Genomic DNA, 9,732 nt, shown 5'->3' with positions numbered 1-9,732 from the left:
GCACAAAGTCCAACCCAGGTGTAAAAGACAGTGACATAGCTCCCCAAAGCGATAGGGGCCACACTCTGTTCCCCTGGTGCTACATAGGCTAGCCTATCCCGCAGTCTCCTGATCCTTTGCGACCTCTGTACCCCCTCATCTACCTCTTCATGTTCTGACACTACTGGGGATACTTCTGGTCTACCTGGCGAGGCCTCCTCCAGTCTATCACTTGTGCCCTCCTGCAACTGGGACCACTCTGTCCCTTGGCTGAGCCACACTTCATCCCTTGCAGGGCCTTGCTGAAGCCCAGGCTGTCCACAGATAGACCCCCCCCCCCCCATGTCACCTGACTCAGTGTGAAAAGGGTTGGGAATCTTTTCCTCAATCAGTGGGGAGTTAGCAAAAGGCAGCATATACCATACCCCTGTATCCTCATCCTCCAAATCAGTATCTCATTCAGACGCGGGGGCTGGTTTAATCTCTCCTGCTATGGGTCCTTCAGTTGGCCTGCGTCACCGCAGAGTCCTCTTACTAGGTGTAGGCTCCAGCTCGAGCTCTCGGTCCATTCACACCTCTTGTCCTAGAGGCAGAAGGTGGTTCCAATGGAGAATCTTGACAGGCCCATTCCCAACCTCTGTTTTCACCCTGAAAACTGGTAGGTTTGGCATCTGACTCCACTACATAGGATGTAGCTGTCCAGTGGTCAGCCAACTTATGCTTTCCAGGTAGCCCCAAATTCCTTATGAGGACTTGGTCTCCTGGCATGAGTTAGGGGTACCTAACCTTTTGATCATACCACCTCAGCTAATTCATAAGCTTTTTTCAGAGCTTCCTTCTCATATCAGACACATACTTCAGCTAAACCTTCGGTGGTAGGTCTTCCTTGCTGGTCCCAAAACAAAGGTCAATGGGCAACCGTGCCTGGTGCCCAAACATCAGATCGTATGGCGGTAGCTTCGTTTTGTGTACAGTCGTAGCTGTGGACCAGATGTCCAATATGTTGACTGCACTTATTCTACTTGCTGATTTCCAAGGTTCTGAGCATGTCTAGCAAAGTCCGATTAAACCAGTCTGGCTGGGGATTTCCCTGTGGGTGACAAGGAGTATCCCTCGACTTCTTGACTCCAAGCATGCTCTGTAACTCGTGTATGAGCCTACTCTTGAAATCCCTTCCCTGATCACTATGGCCTGGGGAGGCCGTAATAAATGAAATACTTCTCCCATAACACTTTGACCACCGTGGACGCTCTCAGATCCTTGGTGGGGAAAGCCTGTGCATATCTGGTGTAGTGCTCTGTGATGTCTAAGACATTTGCCATGTCGCTGGCACCTGTCTCTATTGGCAGGAAATCCATACTCACCAGGTCAAGGGGCCCTGTACTCTGCAAGTGGGACAATGGAGCTGCCCTTGTAGGCAGCGTCTTCCTCCGCATGCATGGAATGCGTGACTTGCAGCATTCTAGAACCTCTGGCTTCATTCGGGGCCAGTAAAACTGATCTCTGAGCAATCCATAGGACTTTTCAACCCCCAGATGTCCAGAGTCATCATAAAGAGACTTCAACACAATCCTCCGATACTTCTCAGGCAGAACCAGCGGGGAATGCTGAGCATGATCAGGAGGCGACGTGACCCGGTATTAGCTCTGGTTCCTCAACTCTAATCTGGGCCATTCTCTCAGTAATGGAGGCACCGCAGTGTGTTTCGTCTTCTCCACTTGGGCCATGCCTCCCTTTTTGACTGCTGACCAAATGGTACGGTTGCCCGGGTCAAGTTGCTGAGCAGCTGCCACTTCCCCAGGACTCAATTCCAGTAACTGATTTGTCTTCTGAGCAGTCAGGTCCCAGTAAACTTGTGGAATGGCATCATTAGAAGCTCCCAATTGATCTACTGCTCGATCCTGCCCTTGCCTTCTGTCAGCCTTCACTGTGATGGTAAACCCACACATGCCTTACACTCCTGGGGCAGGAACACTCTCCCACTCTTCAGCCCTGTCCAGCCTTTTATGTGCACATTGGGACAAAGCATCAGCACCAACGTTCCTACTTCCTGGCCTGTGCCATCCAATTTCACTGAGGTCAGGATATAAGCTAGGGAATTGTCCATCCTCACCTAAAACTTAGCACCACAGAAGTAGTCACTCAACTTACCCACCACAGCCCATTTCAACACCAGAACCTCAACTTGTGTGTGCAATAGTTTTTTACAGAGGGTGACAAATGCAACAGGTCTCAACCCAGTGCCCTGATCCTAATTCAGGGCACCCCTTAAGCCCTCTCTGCTGGCATCCATATGCAGTACATGTGGAAATCAGGGGACTGCAAAAGCCAGCACAGGCGCCTGGGTCAGCATGTCCTTCAGCGACTGAAAGGCCTCCACATTTCGCATCCCATCTCACTCCAAAAGGCTCCAAAGGACTGAGATACTCTTTACCCTTGTCTCCTTTTGTCATCCTCCCTTTCTCCCCCAAGGAAGGGTAAGCACACAGAAGCTGATTTAAAGAGTGACTCACTTTTGCATAGCCTCTCGTGAACCTCCGATTTTAACCACAGAACTCACGGAACGAGCGCAAAGCACTCACAGTATGGGGCCTTGACCAAGTGGTCACTGCCTCTATCTTAGATGGATCCATAGCTATTCTATCCCCTGAGACTATGTGCCCAATGTAGCTGACAGATGTCTTGCAGAACTGGCACATGTCCAGGGAAAGTTTAACTCTTCAGCTTTCAGGCAGCCCAGCACCTTCAGTAGCCTTGCTTTATGTTCTTCCAAGGTGGATCCAAATACCATGAGGACATCCAGTTACACTAATACCTCAAGCAAGCTCATGTCCCCCACTGTTTTCTTCATGACATGCTGGAAGGTTGCAGGGGCTCCTGATATGCCCTGGGGTATTTATTCAAACTGGGCCGTCTTCTCTTTTTTGGCCTCACTCATGGGGATCTGGTAATATCCACTTCTCAAGTCCAGCAGACTGAACCACTTTGCACCACTCAGACAGGCCAGCGCATCTTCGATCCTTGAGACCCTATACTGGTCAGGGATGGTACACCTGTTCAGAGTCCTATAGTCCATTCACATCTGTACCTTCCCATTCTTCTTCCAGACCACTACAATTGGGGACGCATAGGGGCTTTGGGACTCGATGATGATCCCAGCTTCCTTCATCTTCCACAAACGCTGCCAAACGTCTTCTACCTCTGCAGGGGCCAGTCGCCACGACCTCACTCAGAACAGGGTGTCCTTGGTCACCTGGATAGTGTGACGAGTCCTGTTGGAACAACCCACATCAAATTCGTCAGTGGAAAAGACACCTTCCAGTTTCAACATCCTCTCTACCAACTTCCTCTTCCAACCCACCTGTACCAGTGAGTCCCCAAAATTGAATGACTTAGCGGTCAATTTTCCCCCTTTTTTCAGACAGTTTCTCCCTGGCTTGTCTCACAGGGACACTAAGCATTGCTATCACTGGGAAGAGATGTGCCAAGGGCATCCCCCGCTTGAAGGTGACCTCCCTTTTCGTAGCGTTCCTGACAATCACTGCCATTCTGTTCGCCTGTACAACTGTGGGCTTCTGCAGTTCGGGTCTCACCAGTACCCCAGCAGGCTGTCCCAACTCCTCTCCGTACTCCTCTGGAGCATCCAAGAGGGCCTTGCCCTCAGGCATCCCTGGAAATTTGGGGTTTCCCATTACTCTCGCTACTTCCCCGGGCCGTAACACAATTAGCTTGGGCAGTGTGACCCACACAGTTCCTCGCCTAAACTCATTATCCGGCCCAAAGCAGCCCCGCGCTTCCTCAAAAGCAGCTCAAAACACTGGGTGAATGGACAATGTTCTCAGGAGGCCTTCTCCTTGCAGGCTCCCATGAGCCTCCTCACAATAGGAGTGTTGGTTGCCACAGGAATTGAAACGCTGCCCTTCTCAATGGAGTCCGGACAGACTAGCGCTAATGTATCAAGGGCATTAAACTCCATAAAACTCCAGCTTCACTGACAAATAACCATCATATGGATAATCATCCACACTAAGACCCCAGATCTCTAGAGCACTGAATGGTGTCAATGGTAAATGCGTCAAATACTGGTTGTAAAATGAACAGTACAGAAAAGTAACCTGTAATCCTGTGTCAAGTATGGCTCTAGCATAAATACCCTCTATCTATTGCCATACACTGGAGCTTGGCCCCACTAAGCCTTCAGGAATATGTTTTTTTTTTGCTTTAGGTTATTTCTTGATATATTGCTGGGAATGTGTTACCCCCAGATATGCCAAGCCATTGCCTTATCGGCCCTCTTTTAAGTTTTTCCAATGAGACTCTCTGCTTAGGTACCCGGGGACTCACTCTCTGAGGGGATTCCCGTCATTCATGCTCCTGCCTGAAGTGTCCCTCTTCACCACAGTTATAAAAGACGATACTGGCTGCTCCCCTTCTCGCGAGACACCGGCTGCTAGCAGCCCTCTGCATAGTCCGTCCCCTTAGAGGATCCGCCTCCCTTTAGCTCCGTCATTTGGTGGGGGGCACACCTGCTGATAACAACTGGGATATCTCAGTTCTCAACTCTGCCCCAATCTCCCCTACCACTCCCCGGGACAGGCTGTCTGTGGTCACTTCACCACACGGGAGCACTACTGAGAATTGTACCCTGCTGACAGAGGCCTCCTGCACCTCCGACGCATTCTCCTCCTCTCGTACTGATCAACTCAACAATCGGGGGGGGGGGGGTGCATCTTAAAAGATAGTCGGAGACCCCAAGCGATCAGGTTATGGGACCGTGTGCCTTTCGCTATTTGGTCCATCCTTAACTGATCCACCTCAGCAGTCTGAATGGCCCCTCTGTGCCGCAAGCAATTTAGCTGCTTCTCCCCCTGCTCCTGACACATGTTCTGAAACCCCCATCATGAGCTTCACTGAGCTTTCCATTGTGCCAAATGTCTTTTCTAGTGTGTGCATGTAGGCCGCAGATGTGGCAAGAGGGTTCTGCATCTTTATGGCTCTCACTATGTCAGCAGCCCGCCCCCCCTAAACTTTCAACCAATTGCTGTCATTTTACATCATCAGAGCACTGCCACTCATCTAACAACTGAGATGTCTGCTCTGCCCAAGTCTCATACTCCTCTTCCCCTTTAGGGGTGAGCTTCGTCCCTGAGAATAGGTGGAGCCTATGATAGCTGGGACTTTGGACCTGGGCAGTTTTCCATTTATTCGCCAGAGAGGTAAGGGCGGATACTAACTCAGAATTCTCACTCTTCACTGGGGAACGTGGACTAATTAGACATTCCAAATCTGACCACTCCTTCCCCTCGCTAAGCAGAAATGAGTGAACCCTGTCTTTGAAGTCTCTGCCCCCAGCTACGGGAGACTCGATTTGCGATTTGGCCCACTCAGCTACACTCTCCTCCTCCCAGTAAGTGTGGACAGTCCATGGCCCCCCTCTCCTAGGGCCCCAATAGTACCAGGCAATCCACTGCCGTTACGTCAGCGCTAGTCTGCACTAAAACAAAGTCTGTGCCTGCCATTTTATCAACTCTCTGCCTCACAATCGTAAATTTCCCTACAGGTTTAACAGTACTTAAAAGTTGAATTAACAATTCATCAGGAGTATGAATATCTACTCTACTTAACACCCATGCATTCGTTACCGGTAACCCCGTGGATGCACACCACCGCTCAGCCCTGGCAGCATCCATACCCATGTATCGTAATCATTTTACTGGACAATAGTTTAGCACAGACTAAACACACAGCCCACTGGTTCAATGCTCAGGGCAATCACACAGCATTCACAAAGCCAATCCTGGACGAGCCCGCACAATTGTAATTTCGGGTTCTGTCTGCTGTGTAAACCTAAGGAAGACAATTTCTGGCCCCACCAAATATATGAGGTTGAAATGCAAAACCTGCTTGTGTGGATATCGCATGATGTGACACCCTGTTACAAATCATTACCACAAAATAACAGACAGTACACCATAAGCAATTAAACGATTTAGCTTTATAATTCTTAATTTGACCAAGGAATTAGTAAAGTAAAACTAAAAGAAAACGGCTCATTTTAATGAAACATTCTAATGTGCACAAGTTGGAGCAAATGGTTTCAGTTCTGCTGGTACTCCATTGATTTTTCCGGGCTTCGTTGATTTCTGGCCCCACTCCAAGTCCACTCCTTTCTGGCGCCTACGACCTCTCCGTTCTGGCATCTTCTCTCTTCATCTTCTGCTGAACAAAAGACTCAGATCACCTTGGTGTCAGGCACACAAGAAGTAAAAAACACTCTGTTCATCGGACGGTGCACATTCCAAAGCCCCTGTTATCACTAACCATAACCCAAACATTGCTGCTACAGAAAAACCATCATATTAGCAGTGCTTCTACAGAAAAACCATTACATTAAAGTGTAACCTTTCCCAGGGTGTTATACACATTTCATATGTGAGTGATGATAAACCTGATTTTGATATGGGTCTCAATTGTAGACTCAGAGTGGGGAGGGGAGCAGGGAGAAGGGAATCATGTTTAGGAAAAGGGAGAGAGTGGGAAGCATCAGAGAGATATTCTGTAATGATCAATAAATCAATTGGAATCAAAATACCTTGCCTGGTGTTTTAGGGCTGGGTATGTCTGCACCTGCGCCAACCCCTGTCACTGGCACTCCTTCTCTGCTGCCAGTCACACTCCTCTCCCTCAGTGCTCCACCCTCACCATTCCCAACATACGTTGCTCCCGCCAGATTTACAAACTTGCTCAAACTTGCAATAATTATTGATCAGGGATATATCACGGATATATTAAGGCTTGCGTAAGCATTTAAAAACTAGAATTGAACAACTTAGTACAAGTACTGTTGAGTGAAATTTGCTTTTAAGTAATGTTTTTCATCTGTTAAAAATTGAACTACCAAACTAATTTTCTGTCACCATCCAGATGTGGTTTTTTTTTAACATTCTCTTTGACATAATGGAATCACACCATATTTTTCATGGGACTCATATATTCCTTTTGATGATTGCTCATTAAATCTGCCATCAAACTGACATCTTTGAACTTATAGCATTACAGATCTTTCTTGGCACCAAGTAATGAAATAATTGGAACTTCTAAAACATGCATTAAAAATAAATTGTTTCAACTAGTCATATGGAATAAGAGACCAATGATCAGCATTAAAATTAATTCGTGTATCATTCTTGCTTCCTTATCAGTGAAGTTTTTAGTCAAGAGGAGTTGGTGTTTAGTGGTCTATTACATCTCTTAGACAAGACAGCAGATTCCAATAGATGGAAATATTTGGTTACAAAACTAAATGTATTTCAGTGGTGCTAGCGATCATTCTCATCTTCAGCAAAGGTAAGCACCAACAAATGCATAGCCTTTGGACAACATGGATACTGCCACTTGTTACCATGGTATGATATCATTAGGCAACGTTTGTGAACTTTTCTGGGGTAGGTATGACATGTACAAAAAGGATGGATTACACCTGAATTTCAGGAGGACCAATATCCTTGTGGGCAGGTTTACTAGAGATGTTGGGGGGCAGAGTTTAGACTACTTTAGCAGGGGGATGGGAACCTCAGTGATAGGTCAGAGGTTAGGGCAGTTGATGTGCAGGTAGATCCAGTGTGTTGAGACTGAGGAAGGACAGGACAACATTGCATCAGTTGGATGGGTTGAAGTGTGTATTTTAATGCAGGAAGTATCAGGAACAAGGATAATGAATTTGGAACACGGGTCAGTACATGAAACTATGACCTTGTGGCTTTTACAGAACTTGGCTGTTATGAGGGAAAGAATAGCTGCTGCATGTTCTGGGGTTTAGAAGTTTCAAAAGGAACAGGGAGAGAGGCAGAGTAGCATTGCTAATCAGGGACAGTGTCACAGCTCCAGAAAGGAGTCAGAAAAGGGAGCAATCACTCTTGGGAGTATTCTCTAAATCCCCAAAAACAACAAAGGCACTGAGGAACAGATTGGGAGGTAGATTTTGGAAAGATGCAAACATAATACTATTGTCGTCATGGGTGATTTCAAGTTCCATAATATTGATTGGTACCTCCTTAGTGCAAAAGTTTCAGATTGTTAGGTGCATCCAGGAAGGATTCCTGATGCAATATGTAGACAAGCTGACTGGACTAGAGGCCATACTGGATCTGGTGCTAGGGAATGAGCCTAGTAAAATGCCAGATCTGTCAGTGGGTGAGCATTTCGGAGACACTGACTACAGCTCTCTGACCTTTACCACAGCCCTGGAGAGGGATAGGAGGAGACGGTATGGGAAATTATTTAATTTGGGGAGGAAGAATTATGATGCTATTAGGCAGAAACTTTGTAAATTGAGAACAGATGGAAATATACAGATTGTTTAGTGAGTACCTGAAAGGGGCTCTGGATAGGTTTGTCCCACTGAGGTAGGGAAAGGATGGTAAGGTGAAGGAACCGTGGTTGACAAGAATATTTAGTTGTGGAATATTTACTCGAGGAAGAAAGAAGCTTACTTAAGGTTTAGGAAGCAAAGATCAGATAGGGCAGTAGAAAGTTACTACATAACCAGGAGGGAGCTTAAGAATGGACTGAGGAAAGCTAGAAGGGGACATGAGAAGGCCTTGGTCAGGAGGACTTAAGAAAACCCCCCGAGGTGTTTTATATTTATGTAAAGAACAGGAGAATGACTAGAGCGAGGGTGGACTGCTCAGGGATAGAAAAAATGTGGCTGGATATGGAGGAGGTAGGGGAAATCCCTAATGAACACTTGACTTCTATATTAACCAGTGAGAGGGAGCTTGACGTTTGAGAGAACAGTATAAAACAGGCTGATATTTTGGGACATGTTGATGTTAAGGAAGTGGATATACTGGAACTTCTGGAAAAACATTAGAGTAGGTAAGTCCACTGAGCTGGACAGGATATGCCCCAGGTTATTAAGGCAAGCGAGGGAAGGGATTGCTATGCCTTTGGTGATGATCTTTACATCCTCGCTGGCCACAGGAGTGATAACCAATTGATTGGAGAGTGGCAAATTTCATTCCTATGCTCAAGAAAGGGAGTAGTGATAACCCTGGGAATTATAGACCAGAGGGACTTGCTTCAGTTATGGGCAAATGATTGGAGAAGGTTATTAGGAACAGGATTTAAGAACATTGGGGGTAGTCTTGCATAGCTTTGTGTGGAGCAGGCCATGCCTCATAAGCCTTATTGAATTTGAGGATGTGAATAAACATATTTAAGGTAGAGCAGTGGAGTTTAGTAAGGTGCTTTCCAGGATAGTACCTGGATTGGAAAGGATGGCTCATTCGGAAAGGTTGGGCAAGCTAGTGTTTTTCTCTTTGGAGCAAAAGCAGATGAGAGGCAACTTGATAGAGCTCTACAAGATGCCGAGGTATAGATTGAGTGGGTAGCCAAAGCTATTTTTCCCCAGGGTGGAAATGGCTAATAGAATAGGGCATAATGATAAGGTGATTGGAGGAAAGTGTGTGCGTGGGGGCGGGGGGTTGTCAGAGGTAGTTTTTTTCCCACACAGAATGGTGGCATGTAGAATATGCTGCTGGGGTGGTAGATACATTAGGGATTCTAGAGATAGGTACATGGATGATAGGAAATTGGAGGACTATGTAGAAGGGAAGGGTTAGATTGATTTTAGAGTAGGTTATAAGATCAACACAACATCATGGGTCAAAGAGGCTGTATTGTGCTTTAATGTTCTGTGTTCTGTGACTCCAATGTTGAGCAATTCTTCTAGGGCACAGTTCCAATGTTTCT

Source organism: Hypanus sabinus, chromosome 15 (assembly GCF_030144855.1).
Source record: "Hypanus sabinus isolate sHypSab1 chromosome 15, sHypSab1.hap1, whole genome shotgun sequence".
NCBI classification, from domain to species: Eukaryota; Metazoa; Chordata; class Chondrichthyes; order Myliobatiformes; family Dasyatidae; genus Hypanus; species Hypanus sabinus.
Note: the sequence above shows the minus strand (reverse complement) of the source record.